Source organism: Rhea pennata, chromosome 13 (genome assembly GCF_028389875.1).
Source record: "Rhea pennata isolate bPtePen1 chromosome 13, bPtePen1.pri, whole genome shotgun sequence".
NCBI lineage: Eukaryota > Metazoa > Chordata > Aves > Rheiformes > Rheidae > Rhea > Rhea pennata.
In genome coordinates, this window is record NC_084675.1 from 16,948,590 (window position 1) to 16,960,670 (window position 12,081).

The 12,081-nt window shown below is 39.2% G+C and overlaps 1 long non-coding RNA gene across 1 annotated transcript in view; it reads left to right on the forward strand.

Moving 5' to 3' along the window:
• The window catches only part of LOC134146068 (uncharacterized), a 149,444-nt gene that overhangs the window by 98,056 nt on the left and 39,307 nt on the right, over nucleotides 1-12,081 (forward strand). The window contains exon 3 of the long non-coding RNA XR_009959772.1: nucleotides 11,753-11,858. This is a non-coding gene — a long non-coding RNA (uncharacterized LOC134146068). The remainder of the gene's footprint in view (nucleotides 1-11,752; nucleotides 11,859-12,081) is intronic.

Sequence of the window (12,081 nt, forward strand, 5' to 3'; positions counted from 1 at the left end):
TTCTCTACAGCTTATTCTGCCATCTCACTATGCAGTCTACTTCTGTGATATAACACTTCTGTTCTGAAATTAAGACCACTAGGGGAGATCAAAGGAGGGAATTGTCTTGCATGAAGAGTGTAAAACATCAAATAGCATGAGCAAACACCTCTTTTAAGTTCTAGATGAGCTGTGGGAAGTTCTTGCTTCTATAGATTTTCACAGATTGCCTGAATTTAAATCCCCTAAATCTGTGAAAACAAAGAGGTTTTTTTTTTTTTTTTTTTTTTTTTTTTTTTTTTTTTTCAGATCCAAAATACAAGACTTTCTCCATACCCAGATAGGCTCAGAAGCATTGAGCAACACTGTCAAGGAGAAAAGCTATCTCCAAGCTCAATAGTGTGTTTCTGTTGGCTGTGTCATCTGAGCTCTATGGTATTATCAGTGCAAGCACACTGTTAAGCCGTGTAACATTATTAAACTAGTAGGCATATCTCCATTTCTCAGATGGGTCAACTCTTTTCCCATTCTGCAGGAAGTCTAACAACTTTGTCTCCCTGAAGTTGTTTTCAGTAAAATGGAACAAATCAGTCTTTGCAAGGAAATCATCCAACAAATATAGGGTGATTTTTTTTCTCTTATTCTTGAGGTGACTTTGAAACTTCACTTTCTGCAAAGATTCTCAGGCAGTCATGTCTGCACAGCATCTTTTACATGCACACACTGCAGAAGGTTAGTTGTTTGTAGCTCAGGTGAATTTGTCAGAAATTTCAAGCAAATATTAAAAGTTAAATGCATATCTCATTTTCACAGGATAACACAAACATTTACATAAGTATACTGACGATCTAAACATACGCTTTCCTAGTACTATAGGTTACTCAGACCTATTCTATGCCAGCATGTCAGTGTTGAAAATATAAATGCAGAGTGAAGTCATTTCAAATATATGTCTAATTTTACATGCTTGAGAGTGTTTTATATGTTGATCTACAATGTTGTTCCCATAAAATGACTTTGCTCTGACATCAGAGGGGAACTTTTAGTAGTTCCATACTTCAAGTTCTCACCAGCTTCGGCTGTAAGTTCATGTTTTTAATGCCTTGAAAACTTAAAAAGAATAACTCTAGTTAACAAATCAAGGACAGAAACAGCAAAATAATCCAAGCTCTGTTTTACAACAGATCTAGAAAGTTTAAAAATGAATATTTCTGTAGTTAATGGCCTTGGAAGCAATAATAATCCACCAAGCCATCCTCTACAAGAGAATTCATAGTTCTAATTTTACTAGTCTACTTCTTACAGTGTTTTCCAGAAGCTTTGAGGGATACCATATTTACATTCACAGGAATAATTCACCATAGGAAATGGGAGAATTTCTTTCTAAATGAGAAGACCCAGAACAGAACCCCAGAGAGATATTTACTCTGAATTATTTAGGATTAAGCCCATCATGACAAAGATCTTCAATCAAGTTCTACCCTATTTTCAAACCAAAGGAGGAGAAACACAACTTAATAGTCATTCATATGAGAAGCCGGATGTTTTTCTAGAGGCCACAGAAAGCTGGTCTCCTGATGACTGAGCCAAAGATCCTTTCAGTTCCAGCCTAGATTTTTCACTCCATATGGCAGAAGAACATTCTTAAACAAATTATCAAACAAATGAGCAGAAGTCTTGGAACAAAACTTCTTATATATTAATTTGTTAGACTCCTTGGTTTGGCATTAAAAAAAAATAAACAAACCACAAATTCAGAAGTTGCTGCAAGATCTGCAATGACCCCTGGACATGACAGATAAAGTTTCGTAGTAAGCAGCAGTTGTTCAGCCCAGGATGAGGCTTGTGACACTTAGGCATTGGGCATGTTTGAATCCATAATGCACCCGAAACAGAACCCTAAGCATAAAAATACTCAGGGCCAAGAAGGGAGACATCATACAAGAACAGAGTAAGGGACCTTGAGAACTATGTCAATGGCTATCTGTCATATTGAAGCAGATGAAATTATTTCATTATTTTGGGAACGTTTCTAAATACTTACTTAGAGCAAATTGGATATCTATTTCATTCTCATGCAATACAAAATTTAATATTTGTTGTTCATAAGTATGGCTGGGACAGGCGGAGGTGCAGGATTGTACTTTAAAGAGTCCCCAATTATTTAATGCAAAACGCTCCTGTTGAGCATCGGAATTGGAACCGGGATGCTGAAAGGTGCCTATCCCACACGTCTCTGCAGTGGCACAGAGCGCTGCAGCGCTACGGCACAATTTCCTCTCTGACTGCGAAAGAGAGGAAAACTGGGGTTAGTGGTGGAAGACGGCAGAAATGTTGACTTTGTCCAGATGCGTTGTGTTGGTAGTGCTGCCCACTTTCCCTCTGCTGATATCCCTTTAGGAAGGGGCAACCTGCTTTGTGCAGCAGTCACGAGGGTTTAATCTGTAGTGCCCTGTGGGGTGGGCAGTGAGATCTGAGTTTGCATTCTAGGTGCTGGGCTGAGAGCAAACCTATTCTGTGGGAGGATAAGGGGATTGTAACTCTATTCAGAATAAATAAATACTGTTCCGCCTCCTCCACAGATTTGCGTGAAAGCTTTGTGCATATGCTGAGCTTCTACGCAGAAGCGTGCCATATGCACGGCGCTCTCTTCCTAAGGGGCAAGAGAAAAGAAATCAGCAAATGACACCAGCCCCCAAAGTGTCTGAGTTCTGGATGAAAGTAAATTCCTAGCTAATGTGCAGAAATCAGGACAAAAAGGGAGAAACCAGTATGAAAGAGGAAGGAGGGGCCTAGACCACTGTGTGCAATCTCAGTGTGCCTGGGTGTTTTGTAGCAAGCTGTGCCATGTGGCAGTAGGAAGGTTTTGAGTGAGACCTAATTAAAATCATCTGGCCCTCATGAAAGAGATGTCTTTTCCCTTTCGATTTTGTGTGTGTGTATGGGTTTTGAGGATATTTAATTAGGTATGTAGTGCTGATGTTTCTGAGAGGAATTAAAAGTGAACTTACAGCTATTTTTAGTATATTGTTCGACTTGGGGATTACAAACATTGTAAGTCTGTAAAGAAACTCTGCATCGAAGGCTGCAGCAGTAGTTTAGGGCTGACATGATCTGTGGTAGTTCTCTATATGGTAGTTCTCTGTATCGGATTTTTGGAAGGCAGTAAATTTCTACATATCAGTTCTACAACATCCCATATAGATTGTCATCATCTGCGTTTAATTTTTTTCTCTAACTTACCCACCTCCCTGCAGTGATTTTATGGAATATTAATACTAGGTGAAACTTCGTCCAATGTCTAACTGTGGTTTGATAGTATTTTCCGCAAGTCTTTCAGTTTTTCATTTCAGCTGATCATTTTTTTCATTTTCTTTTCAATGATCACTGTCGTAAAAAGAGACCTTGTGGGAGCATTCATCTCACAGGTGGTTTTCATAGCAAAAACAATTTAGCAAGCACTGGTTAATCTGTAACCAGTGGACTTACGAGGTGCAAACTCTGGCTGTTTCATTATAATCTTACACATTCATGATGATAAAGTTGCATGTTGTGGCTCTCTGGACACCCAGGAGTGGTATTTGGAACACTAACATGGTTACGAAACTATGACTGTGCAACTTTGTCAGAGGTCTCCCTGGGAAAACTTTGCAAAGGCAAACTCAAAACCCCTTCCTATGCACACCTGTGGTGGATACAGACCTAGAATTTAGCACACACACAAGAAGTAAATGCAAGGACTATTCCTCATGTAAAGTGGGGCCACAGGTTGTCTTGATTTACTTACAAGCGTGACGTTTTTTTCATAGTCACTTTCAAGTTTAAATTTGCAGAAATGCTGGGATGTAAACATGCCAGTGAAACAGACGCTTTATGCGAGTTATCAGGGGTTTTTCTGAGGATCTCTCTCTTTGGGCTTTGTTTTTTTTTTATATTACATAAGAATTTTTAATCAACAGTAGAGTTTAGATGCAGAAATTGGTATATAAAAAAAAAGATGAGATAAAGATATGTATTTCCATATCTCTAGATATCGAGATATATACATGCATACACATATAGTTGTATTTAAGCATAGTTCTGAAATCCATTTGACCCTCAGATATATCTTCTTTGATAATCTTAAACTCTTTCCCAAATGTTCATTTTCAGAATCGCAAAGTAATGAGGAATCTTGTCCCACAGCTGTTAAGTGATGCAAAAGTATTTCTGCTGTGCTACTGCATTTATTCTGAACAGAAAAAAAATCTACAAAATGCGTTGCTAATTGTAGCACCGTATTTACAGTGTAAGTCCAGTCTCCGTTAGGAGTTCGATAATTTTTCTTCCAGCTCTGCTTCCTCGCTGTGCTCGCTAGGTGGCTGTCTAGGAGCACACATACTCCTGCCGGCGCGGAAAGGCAGCCCGCTCGCAGCTGTGCCGCTCCCGGGGTTCGCGCTGGAGAGCGCTCTCCGATCAGGCAGAGCAGGCGCAGGTGCCTGCTGCAAGGCCTCCGTTCAGGGAGCGCAACTGCGGGTACCGGATGTCAGATCCCTGGGGTAAGCTACTTTATCTCCAGGTTTGTGGAAAATACTAAGGAGCAGAATTAAGTATTTGTATCAATTAAGTTCAAGCCTTTCTTTGATTTCCTTGCATCACCAGTTTTTCAATTTCTATAGGATATTTATATAGCATAGGCAAAAACAGGGAATAGCATAAACTGTCTGTATGTAACTAAGGCTAATTCTTCCAGTAAGCTAAAGGAGTGAGGCAAAGCAACCTCCAGAACCTAGAAATTATGGTTTGTATATGAGAGGATAGATCCAGAAAAAATGTATGCTGGTCACCTAACATCCTTCATGTTGTTACAGTCCTCACTGCTAGATGTGGTTTGAGTTTGGTTTATACGTGCTGATTTTGTGTGGTTATGACTCCATTAGCTTCAGGGAAATTACTTCTGGCTGAAATGAAAATGGGACCCCAAGGCTCAGACTGAGTTGAATTTCAGGCATGTAACTAGGTTTTCCAATACTTTTCACTGGAAACCCTGACTTATGAAGGAAAGTATGCGTGGATCCCTCTCTTGTCCTCTGTCATCTCATTGTCTTCAGTAATGCTGACTCTAAAGCAGGGAATAAGACCACACAGAAATGCATCTCTCTAGAGCACCTCTGAAGCTTGATTGCATGGTTTGTGTTGCTCTGTACTACCCAAAAAACATGAGACAGGGAATATGCAGCATCTCATCTCTTTGTCTTAATGGAATTGCAGCAAAACTGAATCAGCATAGGGCTGGAAATGATATTAATTGCTCATATGTGGAGAAGCAAGGGGGAGAATGGGTGAATAACAGGAATATAAATGTTATCTCTACTAGATCAGTTTTTTCCCATCACTGTGTTTTCAACAGGATACTTATATTCCATAAACCGTAATTTTTCTTTTAGGTTAGTGTTGTTGAAAAACTTAGATTTACCTGACACTTTAACAATTTTCTGTTGGAAACACTGAAATGAGATACTTCAGTCTGGGGGTTGGGTCAAGCCCATATCTTCCAGAAAATCTTAGGCTGTGAAATAGTTTGTTTCCTGTCATTGGGACACAAAATGCTGATGTACAGCTCTCCAGTGCCTCCTGGGAGCTGTAATTTGCTTGTTCTCTGCCCAGCTCTGGTATTTTCTGGCATCTTGCAAGTACATGATTCTTTTTCCACATGAAGATAAACACATGGTTTTAGGCCTTCATTTACTATAAATCTTAATTTACATATTTGCAAGTTTAGCTGGAATAATAAGAAATTGCAGAAGTGTTTTTGCCTGACCATCAGGAGAGTATGAAAGCTAGCATTCTTGGCTTGGATTCTGCAGGATTAATATGAAATGCTAAAACATGATACTGGAACTGATCAAACCGTGCAACCTACACCTGAGGGGAATTTTTCTCATGGAATTCATAAAAATATCCTTGTTTTCTTTTGATTAGATGTGACTGTTAAGGCTTAAATGGAAAGCAGTAACTTGTACATGGACGGCAGTGGGAGCTTTACTGTTCCAAAGCTGTAACTTTTAATCAATATAGTTCCCTGTTAGAGTGGATTACCCCAAGACACTTCAACGCACTCTGTTCCCCATCTCCCAATGGCTTTGGGAGGGAGCTCTGGAGCAGGAAGAGAGAAGCAGTGAAAAGGGAGATGCAATTGTCCAAGAGAGACAGAGCTATGTGCCAAAATGTCTGACCATTTCGGGACTGCATGAGTCTCACGTTATTGGAACTTTATTTTTTGATCAACCATGTTTTTTAAAAGGAAAAATTCACTACTTGCATCTCTTTTCCATAGAGTTAGTGCATTGCAGTTACAGAGTCTGGAAATTGAGGTGAGGTGTAAGCTCTCATTTCAAAGAATCCTTTGGTAGTTGAAAGATGCTGGCTGGAATCCGGTAGGCATGAGGTTCAGAAGGTTAATGAGGAGATCAGGGAGGAGCATTTACGAATGCCAGAACTGAGAATAACAGTTCTTGAAGCACTCTGTTATTAACTTGAGCAAAGTGTGATTGTGTCATCCAGGAAGCTGGTGAAACTACCTTACTCTGGCTATTCTCTGATTAAAAATGTATAGCATGAAATATTTATTTGTATTTTCTTACCCTAATTAAGTTGCTTGTATTAAAAAAAAAAAAAAAAAAAAAAAAAAAAAAAAAAAGCTAGATTAACAGCCGTGAAGATCAAAGTCTTCTATTTATATATGTGGATAAGAACAATTTGTGTGGTACTTCTAGCATCTGCCTTGATAGAGGGGTAACTGTTCTGACATAAAAGAAGAGGTAAGATTTGTAACATCCCTTTAAGTCATCATCTGTCAGCAGATCAGTACTGCTATCAGTATCGGTCAATAAGAGGGCCCTGTTGTGCTACACTCCATGCAGACATGAAGTGAGAGTTGATGCCTGCCTCAAATAAAACTAGCCACTTAACTAATCAAGGAGAGGATAGGGATATACTGAACTACAGAGAGATGGTCAAAGGCCTGTATCACTTGATGTATCAAATCCAGTCTCTGGCTGCAAGACACTACCATGTCATAGATGTAAAGTCCAGAATGAACCAGAAGTGTCTGCTGTTGTCTGCCCTCTTCCTTCCCTACCAAGTACCAGAAGCTGCAAAACACTATCTACAACCTTATAGTAGCTTAGATACAAAAGATCAAAGACTCAAAACCTAATAATTCACAGGAAGATTATTGGAGAGGTTAAAATATGTGCAATACTACAAGGAGTGTATTTGAAAATGTCCAGAGGATCTTGACTGGTTGGGGAAACATCCTCCTTCTTGGACATACATTCAGCAGTGGGTGTAGAAAGAGTGGGAAAATCACCCTAGCCAAGAACGAAAGAGTATCAGCATATCTCATCTCCACCCTTTGTCAGTCAGAAGATAGCTTCCCTTCCATTCTGTGTTTCCAAGTTATGCATCGAGATGAAAAACCCATTTTAGCTCCTGCTGAAGACCAGCAGGAACAGTGAAGCACTGGTCAAATTCAGTGCAGTGCAACTACAATGTAGCAAACACAAAAAATCAGTCTGGCCTCCCTCCCTTCAGCCTTGTAGTGGTTGATCACAACAGGTCAAAGCTCAGAAATCTTGTAATCTCAAACTAATTTATTGCACTGGCATCAACCCACCCCTGTTATATAAACAGTTTTATGAACTTCTGGCTTCTCAGCTGCTTAGCCCAGATGAAGTTTTCTCACTGCTGCTCAGAGCTAGTCTAAAGTACTGCCTTGTGCCATGGAGACAGGGTCTCTGATTTAGCTCCAACTTACCTTACAAATAACATGACTGGTGAAACTGAATAGGATTCTCAGAAATGTGTAAGTTCGAGTGTAGAATCACTGTGCTAAAGAATAAATAAAATGGCTGATGAACATGCCAGATGTTAAATGTGTCTTAGTGAGTTATGTGTTTTATATCAGCTTCCTGAGAATTGCGCTGATTTGAATTGGTATGGCTAATGTAATATAGGACCAGTCTAGCTACAGATTAGTAAATATTTGAGCAAACAGTTCAGTTATCTGAATAATAATCTAGTTATAAGATCGTGATTTTAAACTGTTCAGTTATCTGAATAATAAAGTAGTTTTAAGTTCATGATTTTCATTACGACATCCATTGCAGCTGAAAAACATGTCAGCATTAGATGTTAACTGACCATAAAACACAACTGCAGTTCAAGTTCAGAACATGTAATGTAGATGCGTATCGCAGTAGGCTATATGCCAGCTTAAAATCTCATACAATAGCTGAATGTTTTTCAAAGGAGCTGTCCCAGTTTGCTGATAGGCAATTTTGGTTTTGCAACTAGTATTTTAGAAGTGGACACCAAAACCCTCAAAATTAAATTGTGGTAAATGATACATTTTGCAGTATGTACTATATCTAATTGGAGAGCTGTCTTTACAGCCTGTTATTGTCTGTGTTGGTTGACTTTTCCCTATAGACAGCAGAGATGATGATAACTCATGGTACTATGGGGCAACTTAGTATTTGCAGTGTATTTTTAAAAAGCTAATGGCCTTTATGCTTTTAGGTAATGTCAGCAGATAGAAATGGCATATTCTGATCCAATTAAAATATCTATAAATGGAGAGTATTGTACAGTTAAATTATTTGGAAGTTAAACTTCCTTTAATAAGCCCAGAAGTAGAATATCTTTTTTCTGGAGAGTGAAATAATGATGTGTAAATTTAATTTTCTCATTCAACTCCTGTGGATAAATAGTGACATATCATGAACACAATTAATAATTGAGAAGCACTATCCTTTCTGCAGGATTCATCTATTTGTATCATTTGAGGAAAAATCTGTGAGATAATCTGTTTGGGTGGCAAAAATATAACATAGAGGACTGACTTATTAAATCAAAAACTATTCTTCAGCTTTGGAAAGCGCCCCAAAATGGAAACCATAAAGCATTTTGTTTTATAAACTTAGAAAAATAATTTTTGGTGGTGCATTATGTGAAATACAGACAGCTAATTTACTTTTTACTTGCTCAACAGTTACGCTGAGTGTACAATGTGGAAATGTGAGTTCCAGTGCTCTGGGGAACGCATTGCGCTGGTGTGACTTTTCTTGTGAGACTTGGTTATATCCGTAGCTAGGGAAAATATTAGTGGAATTTTCTCTGATCTTTTCTCATAGAAGGAAAAATCTACTGTTTCTGTTTTCAGGGTCCCCTTCTCTGCTTGAACCCTGCAGGAGTCCTGGGTCTCTTCACAGTTTCCTGCAGTGCTTGAGATGAGGAATCGGGATGGCTGGAATGCATTACCATGCTAAAAGCCCAGTGGAAAGTCAGTCAGAAAGGGCGTTATAGACAGACATTGAGGACTTTGTACAAGAGCAGCTCTTGAATCCTGCAGTGATCTTGAACTATTAGCTAAATAGAGCTAGTGGAGGTCCAGATTTACAGTGGAAGCACATGAGTATGAGCAGGAGATTCCTGCTTTGGGGAGAAGGCCTGCATTAGTTCTTCATATTAGACAAACCTAATTCAGATAACATGGTGTAATTAGAAGGGGAAGTGCAGAAGGGGAAGATTGCAGTGACCGAGTTCTTGTGCATGTTTTCTTCTGAAACCTGTTTGCTTTCACAGGTAAAAATTTCATGAGTAAACATTTCTATCATAAATCCTTTCATATTCTTTTTGAATGAGCTTTTGTGTCTGCTCTCCTATGTTAATATGAAAGGATTAGTGAGCATTATCACAAAAGAACATAATAAATTAATGCTTGGCAGCTGAAGTCATGTAAAGGATGCTAAGAGACTGTCTTAAATCCTGGTGAGTACACAATGCAGCATTAAGGGTGAAATGTGTGGTGACAATGGCTTGATTTAGAAAATAAATTTGAAAATCAGGGTTTAGCTAAAGGTTTGTGCCTGCATAGGTAGAATCCAGAAATTAAAACTAAGTCTCTTTGTGACTGAATACTTTTTCTCATTGGGCACAAGTTTATAAATATTTATTCATTTGAAGTATAGGCCCTGTAATGGATGTTTTTCTTCACGGAACATAAGGAAAACCGATTTTGACGTTACCGCATTGGACTGGGAATCAGGAAATTCAGCTTCCAGCTCTAGTTCAGGCATTTTGGAAAATGAATAGGTAACTACTTCCTTTAACCCTACTAAGTGTGTGTGGCTGGTCGGAAGGCACTCTTCGGGGCAGAGTGCATTTCTGACCTGCCCTAGCCAGGGCAGAGACGACAACTTTCCACAGACAATGCAATACAAATGCTGTAAATAGGAGCCAGCATGTGCGTGCTCTGAAGTGCCTGCGAACGCCTGTCGCTCTGTTATCAGCCTGTCACTGCCTGCGCTCACAGGAATCAAAGATTGTTTGTAAGTTACAAGCTGAAGAAATTGGGCAGGAGATAGATAAATCCCAAAGCAACCCCTTCCAGCCCTAGCCCGGAGTGCCTCTGAGGAACAGGGGATTGAGGCTGTCTCTGACAGTGGTGCTCAACGTGCAGGAAGTAGACAGGAAGGTCAGGTTGATTTGGCTGATGTTCATGTAAGATTGGCTAGGGAGGAATTCAAGGTATTTTCTAGCAGCTGTATCTCCTTATTTCAGAACTTTTTTGATGGAAAGAAGACTTACTGTCTTGCCAAAAACTCACATCTCTGCAGTCCCTGATAACTGCCAGGCTAACAATTTGAATGATTCATAGTTATTGCTTTCCTCCAGTGATAGTCGCTATCTTTGGTTAGGACTCGGCATTGAACACGCCTCATGTTTGATTCATTCCACTCCACTGTTCCCAGCTTCCTTGCTGCCTTTCCCCTCTCCTATCCTCTCAGACCTCAATAATGAACATTTGCTTTCAGAACAGAGTCGTGATAAAGTTTCTCAATATTATGCTCTTTCAGTTCTTATCTACATGGAGGTTGCTTTGAAATATTCTGCAGTATCCAGACAAACAGTGAGCCATGAGCAACAGTGAGCAATTTCTCCTAATTACGATGATCTCACTCTTAACATGTTATTTTCCTATTGTTTCTTGTTATATTCTTGGGACTGTGAGGCTTTTATGACGTGTACACACGAGACCCCAATCACTGAGTAGGGTTGGACTTCTATAAGTTAAATGTTCTAAATGTTAACTTATTTTATTGATGCTTTTGAAATGGATTTGTTGAAAAATATAGGAAATATGGATGTGGATCATGTTACCATAAAACCACATGCTGTGAAATGTTCATCTGTCTCCAACATTTCATGTCTTCTGGGCATTCAAGGTAGCTGAGTTTGATTTACACAATCAAGCCATTCATTAAATATCTGTTTGAGTTTCAGGCAGATACCTCCTTTATCTAGTGATGAAATCTGACTACAGGAAACGGAGATATTCCTTTGTGAAAAGACCCCATTCTGCTTTATAAAGTCAGCCTTGCAGCAATATACTTTTTGGAAACTGCCAAGCTTTGTATACCAAATATCGTTGTGAGGGTTCGGCAATAAAATAGCTGCAGACTTGGGGTTGATCCAACTGCAAAATAGCACACTTTTATGCAATATTTCCTCTTTCAGCATCCATCTCCAACAATGTAATTCACTGACAACTGTCAGGCTCATTTTAATTCCAAAATTCTAGACCAGAACACAAAGTAGTTTAGAGCCTGAATTCTTGTACAGCCATATTAATTATTTAAATCACTAGTCCAACAACTCATGTTCAATAGAACATTTGCTGAGCGTCATTCAGGAGCAGACTGATCTGTTGTTTACTATTGCCTACTAGATAGTAGTGGACATCAGACGTACACGCCGTACTGCCTGTCAGCAATACTCCATGGAGCCTGCTGTTTCCAGAGAGAACTGCGTGAAGGTGAATAAATGGACAAGTGGTGAGTATGTTAGTGTATATAAAATGATCCAGTGAAGAGATGTAGTCTCTACCAGTCTATATGGTGGAATGGCATGGAAACTTCTAATCTGAGTCACTTTTAGAAAAAAATAAGTCTCCCTGGGCAGATGAAAGAGGCTGTAAAACCTAGTGCTTTGTTGAAAGAGGCTTCTTATCTTGCAAAGCACCTTGCAGATAAATATGTACAGGGGGCAGTCATGCTG